The sequence below is a fragment of the Mytilus edulis genome, chromosome 5, assembly GCF_963676685.1.
Source record: "Mytilus edulis chromosome 5, xbMytEdul2.2, whole genome shotgun sequence".
Taxonomy (NCBI): Eukaryota; Metazoa; Mollusca; class Bivalvia; order Mytilida; family Mytilidae; genus Mytilus; species Mytilus edulis.
The window spans coordinates 34478809-34493682 of record NC_092348.1 but is presented as its reverse complement, the minus strand read 5'-3'; positions in this window follow the sequence as shown (position 1 = coordinate 34493682).

Sequence of the window (14874 nt, the reverse complement as noted above, 5' to 3'; positions counted from 1 at the left end):
TCCCGTTGAAACTGTCTATGCATATTCAGTTTTATACATTCATGATGTTTTGAGGAGAATACTATATTTTCCTGGAAAAGAAACATGCACTACTTCTTTTGCACCAATACAAACATATTTCAGCCTATTTTAAAGTTTTACTGAACTTCGTTTATAAACAGTGCCAATCGCAATTAATGTTTCCATTAAATTTGACTCAACACCAAAATGTCTTCATGTCCCCCTGAAAAATCAGTTTAAAAAAACCAACATTTTTATATCTATCCTTTTAATTCTCTAATCATGTCTTAATGAAAAACAAAATAGTTTTGCATTGATGGCATCAACCATGTAAAGAGAAGCAGCATTGATATGTATATTAAATTTGTCCCAAAAAAAGGTGATTTACAAAGTGCAACATATACTGAATTTAAAAACCCTTTTAGGGTCAAAATATTCTTATATCCTTTTTGGTATTTGTGTGAGTATTAGAAAATACCAAGTAACAATGGTACTGTTAGTAAATACACCCTGTTTGCGGCAAAGTGTCTTGTTTTCTTTTCATTAGGCTTTTTTAGTATTCAATATATATATATATGATTTGTTTTGTCTACCCCACAAACTCATTATATGTTTGTGTTTTTATGTGCTTTGATTAAATAGCTATAGTTTACCTTTGTCGTATGAGCTTAAAAAATATCTCTTTAACATACAAATACACCTTATATTTCCTTTCTGTTTATGTTTAAGCGAACAAGCCAGGTATCATAGATAAAAAAAAATGATGAGATGTCAAACTAAATGAACTTGTCAAATAACAAAAAAAATGTGAATAGCCATCATGATGATTTTTATATGATTTATATATAAAAAAAATCTTACATCTGATGTCACCTTCAGTTCCATTAGATATAAACAAAATAACTTATCATGATTGTTTAGTTGTAGGGTCCTATATTTGATGTTTAAATGTCACAATACTGGAATAAAGTGCATTTCAAACAACTCTTACAATAAAAATAGGTGCAATCCCATGGCATCTAAGTAAATACAAATTTCAAAAAGAAAACAAGCCATACAATAAGAAACTAAAATACAGAAATAAGACTTAACCTGCTTGAAAAAGGCAAATTTGTGAGACAACCAAAAGACTTGTTTTACATCGGGATTTAATCTTTTCATAAAAAGAATGTTCAAATAATGTCTGTCTCTACAAGGCAGCTCTTGTGCTTTGGCCAAAGCCTCCGAGTGAAACAGAAGTTGAAACATGTGCTAAAAATGAAACAAAAACAGGGTAAGAATACTTTTTTTGTTATTAAGCTTTCAAAAATAGTTAAAATTGCTAAAAAAAAACTCTTTTCTAACATCTATTGTGAAATGGGCATGCGTCTATACAATTCTTAAAATGTAACATCTGAAGAAAATGCAAGCTAGGATTATACTTATTTTCGAAATTCTAGACCATTACATTTTTACCAGTTTAACTGAGTACAGTTTTTATATATTAAATATATAAAAACACGGAAAAAGAAAATGATATTCTTAAACTAAGTAGGTTTCGTCAAAAAGCTTATTTAAGGAAAAAACTATAGTAAAGGAGTTAATTCAAAATGGAAAATTTTCACATTTTCCAAACATTTGTTTCTTGACAAAGAAAAAATAATTCGTTTCAATTTTGGCAACATTTATCAACTTCAGATCAGAGAATAAAAAATGCCAACTCCTTCGGATCGTTGTCAAGGCATGGAACAGATGTTGAAAGCAGTTTGCATAAAACACAGAAAAATAACCTCCATATGCACTGGGTTTATAGCATGGGATTCAAGTACAGAGCAGCAAAGAGGAGCTGTCTGGAGAGAACAGATTCGCTGCAGTAAGCGTTCTTACTATTCTTAAATGTTCAACCATTACAATGAGGTGGTCGCTAAGAAACGTGGTCGTTGAACAGCAGCTATCAATCTATCCATACAAGTCGCACAAATCACATAGCTATCAGCACAACTGGTATACAGAAATTATTTCTTGGTTCTAATTTACCAGCTTCTTCTACTTCAAGTATGCAACACTGTGTTCATGTTGTTTCTGAAATTATTGAAGAGTACAATGAAAAGGATTTGGCTCAGTTAAGAAAATTACTGGAGGAAATAAACATATTGAGAAATGTTAGTCCTAATATTATCAACATTCAGGTCGATAAAATGTATACCAACCCTGTTTATTCCAGGATTGGTATACCAGCTACTCATTGTACATACAACATGTTAGAAAATAACATTTATAAGCATAGTATTGTAAGCACAAGACAAGTTTCTAACCTTTTCTCAAATAAAAGTTAACATAAAAACAAAAATAAAGGTGAAATTTCACAATGGTTACTGTTCCGCAAACATTGAAACATCATAGGCATTGAGGAGCGATGGGTTTAGACTGCTGGTTAGACCTGATAAATGATAGTTTTGAAGTTCAGGAAATTACTACTTACCCTAACACCATTGCATTTTTAAAAAGCTTCAGAGTCTCTTTTTAAATCTGGTACTGCCAATAATTATTCAATTCATTTTCTATGAACTAACCATCTATCCGCAAAGCATAGAAATTTTGTAAAAGAAAACTTTCAGGTATGAAGGAAATAATGCCGGCACGATTAGTTTCAGAAAAAGATAAAATGCTAAAAATGTGTGTATAAGATGTGGCAGCGCGTTGTCAGGGAGATTAAATACTGCCTTTGAAAGATTCAATACGGGCTCTGTACGGATAAAAGTTCACCTATCATATGCATGTCATGCTATAGTTTCTTGCTATCAGAGAAATCATAATGAGTGTACAAATATACCCTTGTTTGTTCAAATAGAAATAATTTGAAAACATGAACTGAAAAAATCACCTTATCTGAATAATAACTTCACATTAGATAAAGAACAAAGAAAAGGACACCAATGATACGTGAATACGTAAAATATCGACTTGGACCTATCATGCTAAACTATACATACAAAAACACTAACACAAAAAAATCTGAAGCAACTTACCGTGTAATACTTGCAACTGATGTAGTGCAAATTCAGTGTTAAGATTAATGCTGGTTCTTTGAAAAAAATATAATATCAAAGTTTGGAGGGTGTTTCTGCAGCGCAAACTTTTGTTGTCATTGCAGGTTTATCGATTAATGCTTGTTTGTTTAGTTATATTTATTCCTGTCTTTGGTTGACATCTGAATTTTACAGTGTTTTTAAGGTAGATTTTGCTTGAACCCTTTGATTAATATATTTCAGATTTTTTTTTATTGGAACGAACGTATGAAAAAGTTTATTTATGTTCAAATTTATCCATAGTATGTACAATATATATTTTTAGATATAAAAAGGACAAAATGACACATAAATGAACAACCATAAGTTACCGTACGGCCTTCATTAATTGGCAAAGCCCGTACCACATAGCCACCTTTAAAGGACTCTCAAATGACTAATGTTAAACAATTCAGACGAGAAAACTACATGTACCGGCCTAACTAATGTACAAAAAATTGAAAGAAAACAAATTTGCAACACAGCAACAAATGACACTCACTGAATAACAGGCTCCATATAGGAAACAGGCACATAGGTACAGAATGTGACGGGGTTAAACAATGTTAGAGGGATCCCAACGGTCCCCATAACCTGGGACAGTGGTGTAACAGAACTATTACAACATAAGAACGAACTATAGAATCACTTGAAAAAGGCTGAACTTTTATGGATACATATGAATTACATCTAACAATCACAGAGTGGACGTGTCCGGATACTTGTACATCCTATCATTAAAAAAGACAATAAGTACATATCTGTGAGTACTTGCAATAAATGACAACTAGTTCAAAGCCAATAACAACCAATAAAACAAATCATGCATCTACGACAAAATTGTCAATCATTACACATCCAACATCGATTGGATAGTATAAATCGTCGTAAACAGTGAAGAGAAAAACTTGACGTTGTGCAATGCCAAGATAGAGGTATCGACAAATTGTAGATCCATGACAGTATATAATAATATAAAGTTAGCTATTAATTTACTGAAAACAAAATCATTAATAAAACCGATAAATAAATATTCAAAGATTTAATTAAAGTGTTGAATTGACAACCTTTTAGAATAAGTTTTATAAAAATTGATAATTTTACCAAGATTGTTTCTTAATTTCTGGTCATGTAATGGTAATGATAATTGGTTCATTTGGCCAGTTGAGCTTAAAAAGGTATGCCTATCCTCATAATAATTACCTTATCTAATTTAGTTGTATATTTTCTTATATTCTTACTGTATAAACTTTTTAATTGAATCGACTTACCTGCACATCACATTAACAAATAATTATCCCCTATAAAGTTGCCGATGACCTTTTTGTGTGTGTGTGTGTGTATTAAATAAAAGAATTCAGTCACATTTAAACAAAAATCAAACCATGCCAGAAATGCAAACATAATATATTGGTTTACGTTTATAACTTGTTCTAAGTGGGAAATAAATAATGGTTGTCTAGAATATGGCTTATAGAATTTTAATCCTGGTATTTATCAGTAGTTTATTTACAACAACTTGGCCAGTAGCACTGTTGATGGAGATTTTCTCATCGAGTGCATCCCAATACTCAGTACTACAGTGTTAAAAGAGGGACAAAAGATACCAGAGGGAGAGTCAAACTCATAGATAGAAAACAAACTGACAACGCCATGGCTAAAAATAGAAAGACAAAAAGACAAATAATATTACAGAAGACACAACATAGAAAACCTAAGACTAAGCAACACGAACCCAATTAAAAACATGGGATAATCTCAGGTGCTCCGGAAGGGTAAGCAGATCCTGCTCCACATGTGGCACCCGCCGTTAACATTAATTATCTTGGTCGTAATCATAAATCATTAGTTAATTACAAAACTAAGAATTTTTCGTAACACTTGGAATATTTAATTTTAACTCAGGAATATATCAAGCCAAATTAGAGGGAAGGGTACATGGAAATTTAATAACAGTCTTTTGAAGGAAACTGAGTTTATTGAAAAAGTTAAAGGGGATATCAAAACTGTCATTGAAGAATATGAGTCTGATCCATCTATTGATATTGAGACAGAGGACAAACAGTTTAATATAAGCTATCAGCTTTTATGGGATATGATTAAGTTGAAAGTTCGTGGATCTGCAATCTCATTTTCGTCTTTCCGGAAGAAGGAACAAAATAATAAAGAAAAAGAATTATTATACAAGATATCATTATTAGATAAAAAACTCATAGAGAATAACTTGCCATCAGTACAACAAGAAAGGGAAGGGTTGGAACTAGAATTAAAAGTAATAAGAGAAAAAAATGTTAAAGGGATAATTACAAGAGCAAAGGCAAGATGGCAAGTAGAGGGGGAAAAGGGAAGTAACTATTTTTGTAATTTGGAAAAAAAACATTATACAGAAAAAATTATTCCCAAACTTATTCTGGAGGACGAATCTGAGATAATAGTGCGGTGACAGAAGTGTAAAAAGTCGTCTAGATCGCGAGTTTAATCTCCCCAAATAACACACGGCTAAAAATGGTCTTAATTTAAAGACAAATATGTCTTCTTTAGTTTTTGCCCTGTCGTCAGAATTTCGTACGGTCACTTTTTTCTAAAAAGTCGTTTTAATGACTGGTAGTATATTGGAGAGTTTCAACCCCCCTTTTTCAAAATGAAAAAAATGGGTATGTTTGCTTACATTTAATTGAAATAGTTTTTCCTGAAGCTATTTTTACATGTCAAAATATGCTATTCAGTATTTTATTTTCTTCTAATCTATAAAATTTGTAAAGTTTAGACTATTTAAAATTGAGGTAATTTTAATTGCAAATTCAGACTCAAACTTTAGTTTCTTCTTCATAGTAGTAATAAAAATTATCCAATAATATTTTAAGAATATAGTATTTAATAAAACTAATAAGTGATAAAAATTTCGGAACCAAAATATGAAAAAAACCTTAAGAAATCAATGGAAAAAGAATGGAGTAAAAATCTTCAATTTCAACACGGAACTCAATCACTTGCCTTCCGTCCCATTTTGTGTATTAGTCAATAATTTGCTCTCAAATGATATATGAAATTACTACCTTTTTCGCTATTATATACACATATTTTCAATCAAAGTGCACTGATATATGCCACATACTTTGTTTGTATATGTTTATATTCTATGTTTTTTCGTTATAAAACATCAAATATACTTTGTCAGAAAAGTCTTATTGTAAAATCAAAATAATTGACGGATAGTTTCAGTAAATATTCCGTGATATGTCAAGTCCTTTTCAACTTGCTCGATTAAGTCCAAAGAACAGACAAAAGTCTTTAAATTTTACTCAGTGAATAAAAAATATGCTTAAAATAACCTCGATTGTAATTTTGAGTCAATTTACCAGTTTAGGGAAGTCGACTTTTGTACCTGCATTGCATAAAAGATTGGATGAGGGGAACATCAAGATGTTTCATGCGATAGCTGTTAATTTGAAGAACTCCGTGCAGGAAGTTTGACGACATACAATTATCTGACTGTTGTCCCTCAGTTTCCGGTATTCAGTGTACACGTTCTAGAATGCAGTCGTTCATCTGGAGCGCTTGTATATTTTGTTGCAACAAAACATTTTAGAAAGATAAAAAAATACTCAAGTTTGAATCAGATGAGCGCATTAAAAATGTTTTATCCGTGTCAGATAAAGTTAAAGTTGAAATAGTTTCCCGTCCATCTTTTAAACTTCAAGCACTCTGTCATTTTGGTTGCATTAAAAAATATTTGCTAAACACGAAAAAAAATAAATCCAAACCCGTGGAAGCAGATATTTCGGAACACGATACTGCTTTTACTAATTCTATTTTGGCTATTGACAACGATTTAATGGTCATTCCTCATGGCACCGTTACTTGATAAATATAGATCATTTCTTCAGGCTGATTCTAATTTAAAATAGTCTACATGTAAAATGCAGTCTAAACTCATTTATTTCTATAGAAATTCAGTTGTCTAACAACTTTAACAAGTTCAAGGCAAATATAACATATTATTTAGTAGTAAATTAACTATTTTAGATGCCATATAAGCTTTTAGTCAATTGAAAACTGACCCCAAAATCTCAATGTCAACTGTAATAGACACAAAAAACGGACAGATATTTAATTCCGCTGCAAGTTTACTTAGAAAAGACATCGAAACTCTAAAGAAGACTACCCAACTTTGGATAAATTGTTTCTTCCTTCTTAATTCAGTCAATGCCTTCGTATTTATTGCAATTCATTCTATGGTTACTCAATGAAACTGCATACAGCCAAGACTATTCTCAGGAAATGGCACCAGAGAAATTGTGGAAATGCTAAGCAATTGTTGAGGCAATCATTTTTGTTTTACTCCTTTTCATTTAGGATTGGCTTTACAAATGTACCGTGAGTTTGGTTCAAAACACCTTGTTGAAACATTGAATGCCAATGGATGTTATGCTTCTTAAAATAAAGTGCGACGCTATATAATGTGTTACCAACCATGAAATTGAGCGAATTCAAGATAGTGTGTACTTCTCGTATGATGTTTCCCCAACATCTTTGCAGACAAGCATGTGCATGTCATCACACCTTCCTAAACCCCCTTATAGATCTCTGTTAAATCTTGGATGAATTGATAGGGATGGTTTGAAGCTGGTATTTTTTAGGAACAAATGTCTTCGGACTTCCTACAATACCTTGTCTGTACTTGTAAAGAAAAACTCAAAATAACGTGTTTGTTTTGAGCAGAACCTTTCATGTGCAGACCTGTGGCCATGAGTGAAATGTGTAGAAATATTAAAACATGTCAAAATGTTAGAAATTATTATAAATTAAGGAATGTATCTCCCTCATGCAAAGCTCTGATTCATTTCACGGATTTGGCTATACTTTTTGGAACTTTTGGATTATAGCTCTTCATCTTTAATATAAGCTTTGGATTTCACATATTTTGGCCACGAGCATCACTGATGAGACATGTGTTGTCGAAATGCGCATCTGGTGCAGAAATAATGGTACCGTTATTGTTATTGTGACAGTTGATGAAAATGAACATGATGGAGATAAGGGTTGATTTGGTATAAAACTTGTTGCACTGGTACACACGAATCCAGTCCCGTGGTTAGGGAATTGTTGCCCTTAAAACAGTTAAACCCCGCCACTATCTGTATGTGTCAGTTTTAAGTTACGAGACGGTAATGGAGTGTTTGTCGTTTGTTTCTATATACTATATTAGTTTCTTTATTATTTATTTTGTACATTAATCAGGCCGTTAGATTTTTTGTTTGTTTTACATTATTCGTTTCGGGAATTGAAGACTTTGCAGTATGACTTTTACTCATTGTTGAAACCCGTACGGGACCTATAATTGTTTTGTGTCTCATTTGGTCTCATTTGGAGAGTTGTCTCATTTACAATCATATCACATCTTCTTTTTTTTATATGGAATACTTTTGAAGTTTGTGGTACGTTGCAAGGGAAAAAAGGGGGGATAAAGTTACAAAACCTATAATGTAATAGATATTAACCAGAGTTAAATACACAACAAAAGATAATACTATGTGGTAGCAGTAATAATTGTGAAACAAAAACAAAAAGCAACGAGTAGTCTATAAAAAACTTGAAGTATCCGCAAATTCAATTTGAGGTCATATTTGACTGTAGTGTTCTATGGCTTTGGTTTGATACCTCACCCAATATGATAGTTTAAAAAATAATTTTAAAGTATTGTCCTGCATGACACTTGATTTTTACCTGAAATTGATATTTTTCATAAGGTTAGGGTGCTCTTAACATTTTATAGGTTTAAAACTTGATTTCTGAAGTTTTGTTTATATAACGTCGTTTTATGATTTTTTTTGATAAAAAAATCTCAATGATTAAGGTTTATGTATAATAACAAACATTACTAAAGCCAAAACAGTATCATTTGTATTTAGGTAGAGCTTAGAAATAGAAAAAAATGTCAAAATTGAAACACACCCAAATTTTCACAAATTTTTACATATGACCTTTGACCACAATTTAAAAAAAATTTGACCATATCAAGTCCTGACGACAGGCATATTATTATATTACACGATTTCCTCTTTCCAATGATATATTATGTAGGTGTGTGTTCGGTGGGGAGATTAAGTTCCAAAAAATCTGCCTTCAGTCACCGCACTATAACGGATCCATGTATTATTAGAAATGAACAAAAACAATTTTATAAAAAATTGTATACTAGTTCTAACCCATTGTTACTTGAGACTCACAGGAGCACATTTCTTCAGCATGACAATCCTTTTATTACAAAACCTATTGAGGAAGAGGTGAAATCATGTGAAGGACCTTTATCAGTACAGGAATGTCTGTCTTCTCTTAAACATATGAAGAACTTTAAATCACCTGGTATAGATGGATTCACTGTTGAGTTTTATAAATTTTTCTGGAATGATATTAAATTTCCACTAGTAAGATGTTTAAATGAGGCTTTAGAGTATGGAAAGTTCTCTATCACTCAAAGACAGGGATTCATTACCTGTATACCAAAGGAGGGTAAGTCAAAGTTTTATCTTAAGAACTGGCGACCTATCACACTGCTGTGTGTAGACTATAAGATAGCTACAGCCAGTCTAGCAAATAGATTTAAAAAGGTCTTGGTAAATATAATTAGTCAAACACAAAAAGGTTTTCTTAAAGGTAGGTATATTGGCGAATGTACTAGATTTATTTATGATCTAATGGAAAAGATGGAAGAAGACGACATTCCTGGACTTTTACTTTTAGTCGATTTTGAAAAAGCTTTCGACACAGTCGAATGGTCTTTCATATATGAGGCTTTGCAGTTTTATGGATTTGACCATACATTTATAAATTGGATTAAGGCTTGCTACTGTGATGCTTCTAGTGCTGTGTTGAATAATGGTTATATTTCAGAATTTTTTTCATTAAAAAGGGGGGTCCGTCAAGGGGATCCTCTGTCTCCTTACCTATTTATTTTAGTGCTAGAATTACTAAGTGCAGCTATTAAAAATGACCCTGAGGTTGCAGGTGTAACAATTAATGACTCTGAATTTCTGTTGAGTCAATACGCTGATGATTCTTCCGTAGTCCTGGATGGTAACCAAAAATCCCTAAATCAGTGTTTATACTTGTTTGATAAATTTTCAGAATGTGCTGGACTTAGGTGTAATGTTGACAAAACCGAAGCCGTATGGATTGGGTCAAAAAAGGGTAGTATGGAAAAACTTTTGCCAGAAAAAAATCTTGTTTGGAACCATTCTGGGAGGTTTAAACTACTAGGTATATGGTTTGAACTTGCTAAAATGGATAAAACTCTATGTAATTTTACAGCCAAGATAAACAGTATCAAGTCATTACTCAATACTTGGGCTTATAGAGAACTGACATATATTGGGAGGGTTGTAGTTATTAAGACTTTAGCACTTCCCATTTTGGTCCAAGTTCTGACTGTCCTTCCTAACCCCCCAGAAGGGGTTTTGAGGGAGATTCAGAATATATTTTTTAACTTTTTATGGAAAGGAAAACCTGATAAAGTGAAAAGGGCAGTGATAATGTCCGAACACTGTGATGGTGGTCTTAAGATGCCCAATATTTATTATTTTTGCTATAGTGTAAAAATGTCTTGGCTGTATAAATTATTAGATCCCCAAAACTACTCTCCTTGGAAAGTCTTGCTACTTAGTTATATACAAAAATTTGGGGGGGACAAGATTTTACACTTAAGTCAGGAAGGTCTACTTTATTTAGCAGAAAAAGTTAATCCATTTTGGCATGATATCCTGGTAAATTTTTCCAAGTTAAAAAATAAGCTTAAAGCTGAAAACAATACTGAAATTTTGACCCAGTCCATATGGCTGAATCCAAACATCAAAATAGATGGCAAGATGATTTTGAGGTTCAAATATGTTGAAAATGGTATATTCTTCATTAATGATCTTATGTCAGATAATAATACATTATTCTCATATGATGAATTTAAAAAAAAGTATGATATCAATACTAATTTTGTAGAATTTTATAGTATTTTAAGTGCGATTCCAAAGAGATGGAAAAGTATAATAGAAGGTAGTTCAAAACTGGAAAATATTGAAAATAAATTAATAGATAAAGTTAAAAAGGAACCAAAATCTTGTAAATTTTTCTATACATTATTTTTGGAGGATAATAAAGTGTTATCTTTATCTTCCCGTGAAAAATGGGATAGAGATTTAAATATGCAGATTGAGGATTGGAATGCTATTTATTCCATGCCCTTCATCATAACCAGAAACTCTTTTTTGCAAAACTTCCAATTTAAGATTGTTCATAGGATTCTACCATGTAATTCATTTTTATTGAAATGTAAATTAAAAGAAACTGAACTTTGTACTTTTTGTTCAGAAATTAAAGAAAATATTTTTCACATTTTTTGGGAATGTAATGTATCACAAAACTTCTGGCTATCCGTTATAGATTGGATTAAAAATTATGGCATTCTCCTGCCTTTCAGTGCAAAAGAAGTCATTTTAGGTGTGTCTGAGGATTTTGTCAACAGTAAAATAGTTAACAATATTTTGTTGTATTTCAAATATTATATATACAAATGTAGATGTAAGAACATATCCCCCACAAAATGTGGTGGGGTAGAATATTTAAAATATTTGATTAATATAGAAAAATACTCTGTATGTTTCTTAACCCCTGTACAAAAAGTAAAAATGGATCAGAAATGGCATTTGTTAGAAGCAGCTTTTATTTAATTTATTTGATTAATTAACAAAATCTTTTTGTAATATTTATATCTATATCTTATTATATCCATATGACTTAATTGATTTATCAAGTATTACTTTATTTTTAAAATGTGTATCGAATACTGTAGTATGTATTTTCACATGTTTCATCATCAAAAATAAAATAATTACAAAAAAAACTCAGGAATATATGTAATTAGTCACATTGGCAAAATCTTCTGAAATTTAGGATTAGCAATGCTCTTCAATTTTGTACTTTATTTGATCTATTTCATTTTTTGATTTGAGCGCCATTAGTGTTACTTTTTATAGACGAAACACAGGTTTGGTATACTAATTTTTAATCCTTGTATCATGATTATTTAATTCATAATTTTACTTGTACCTCATTTGTTCTTGTATCGCAGAAGGAAGTATTTCAACATCATGTTATACATGATGCTTTAGGTCCTTAGGCAATAATGTCATTTCGTCAATAAATATCACATAAATATACTTCATTATCTAATGAAAATATAGAAAACGTTTAAAAATATTTAAAGTTACCAAAGAGATAAGACCCTGATATCTCGAGCAGACGTCGAGAATGCATTCCCTGTACCAAGTCAGGAATATGGTCATTGTTATATTATAGTTCGTTTCTGTGTGTATTACATTATAACGTTGTGTCGTTTGTTTTCTCTTATTTTTGAGTGTAAATTCACATTGCGATAGACGTGTCACGGTACTTGTCTATCCCAAATTCATGTATTTGGTTTTGATGTTATATATATATGTTATATTTGTTATTCTCGTGGGATTTTGTCTATGTGTGTTACATTTTAGTGTTATGTCGTTGTTCTCCTCTTATATTTAATGCGTTTCCCTCGGTTTTAGTTTGTTATCCCGATTTTGTTTTTTGTCCATGGATTTATGAGTTTTGAACAGCGGTATACTACTGTTGCCTTTATTTACTACCGCTCACTAGGTTTTACTTGCAATGAAAAATACTAATATAATACAAGTAACCCCATGGTCTTTTATTCGCTAAAGTTATTTTAAAGAATTTCATCTACTTTTCAATAGATATAATTCAGTTTATTCCGACATTCTGACGTTTCTTACTTTCTAGATGACATCTTTAATTCTTAGTAAAAAAGATAATAAAGTTTGTGCACATGCATGGAACTAGTTTGTGAAATTATATAAAACGTTGTAAATATCCATCAAATATATATAAAAAAATGTTACCTTTCAGAGTTTTAACCATGTATCACTACAGAATTGTTTCGGAGAATGATAGAGAGATTGCCACAAGAAAAACAATCAAGTATGTTAGTTTTCTTCAATCAAAGACAGTGTACGACTCTAAGAGACGATGATTGGCTTATTGAATTGCCATAAAGTGTGATCATACCGGGTCAAATTTTCTTAATTGAATTGTCCATGAAGTGTGATCATACCGTATCAAGCTTTCTATATTGAATTGTTTATGAAGTGTGATCATACCGTATCAAGCTTTCTATATTGAATTGTTAATGAAGTGTGATCATACCGTATCAAGCTTTCTATATTGAATTGTTTATGAAGTGTGATCATACCGTATCAAGCTTTCTATATTGAATTGTTTATGAAGTGTGATCATGCCGTATCAAGCTTTCTATATTGAATTGTTTATGAAGTGTGATCATACTGTAACAAGCTTTCTACATTGAATTGCTTATGAAGTGTGATCATACCGTAACAAGCTTTCTATATTGAATTGTTTATGAAGTGTGATCATACTGTAACAAGCTTTCTAAATTGAATTGCTTATGAAGTGTGATCATACCGTAACAAGCTTTCTATATTGAATTGTTTATGAAGTGTGATCATACTGTAACAAGCTTTCTATATTGAATTGCTTATGAAGTGTGATCATACCGTAACAAGCTTTCTATATTGAATTGTTTATGAAGTGTGATCATACTGTAACAAGCTTTCTATATTGAATTGTTTATGAAGTGTGATCATACTGTAACAAGCTTTCTATATTGAATTGTTTATGAAGTGTGATCATACTGTAACAAGCTTTCTATATTGAATTGTCCATGAAGTGTGATCATACCGTAACAAGCTTTCTATATTGAATTGTTTATGAAGTGTGATCATACCGGGTCAAGCTTCCTTTATTGAATTGTCTAGTTCAAACTTTCTTTACTGAATTTTCCATGAAGTGTGATCATACCGGGTCAAGTTTTCTTTTTTGAATTGTCGATGAAGTTTGATCATACCGGGTCAAACTTTCTTTATTGAATTGTCCATGAAGTGTAAATTATAATGGGTCAGGCTTCTTTTATTGAATTGTCCGGTTCAAGCTTTCTTTATTAAAGTGTCCATGAATTGTGATCATACCGGGTCAAGCTATCTTTATTGAGTTGTCCATGAAGTGTGATCAGAACGGGTCAAGCTTCCTTTATTGAATTGTCCAGTTCAAATTTTCTTTATTGAATTTTCCATGAAGCGTGATCATACCGGATCAAGCTTTCGTTCGTGAATTGTCGATGAAGTTTGATCATACCGGGTCAAACTTTCTTTATTGAATTTTCCATGAAGCGTGATCATACCGGGTCAAGCTTTCGTTCGTGAATTGTCGATGAAGTTTGATCATACCGGGTCAAACTTTCTTTATTGAATTGTCCATGAAGTGTGATCATAACGGGTCAAGCTTCCTTTATTGAATTGTCCGGTTCACACTTTCTTTATTAAATTGTCCATGAAGTGTGATCATAACGGGTCAAACTTCCTTTATTGAATTGTCCGGGTCAAACTTTCTTTATTGAATTGTCTATGAAGTGATCATACCGGGTCAAGCTTCCTTTATTGAATTGTCCGGGTCAAACTTTCTTTTTTGAATTGTCTATGAAGTGTGATCATACCGGGTCAAGCTTCCTTTGTTGAATTGTCCGGGTCAAACTTTCTTTATTGAATTGTCCATGAAGTGTGATAATACCGGGTCAATCTATCGTCGTTGAATTGTTAATGAAGTGTTAGAGACCCGGGACAAACTTTCTTAACTGAATTGTCCATGAAGTATGATCATACCGTATCAAGTTTTTTATATTGAATTGTCCATGAAGTGTGATCATACCGTA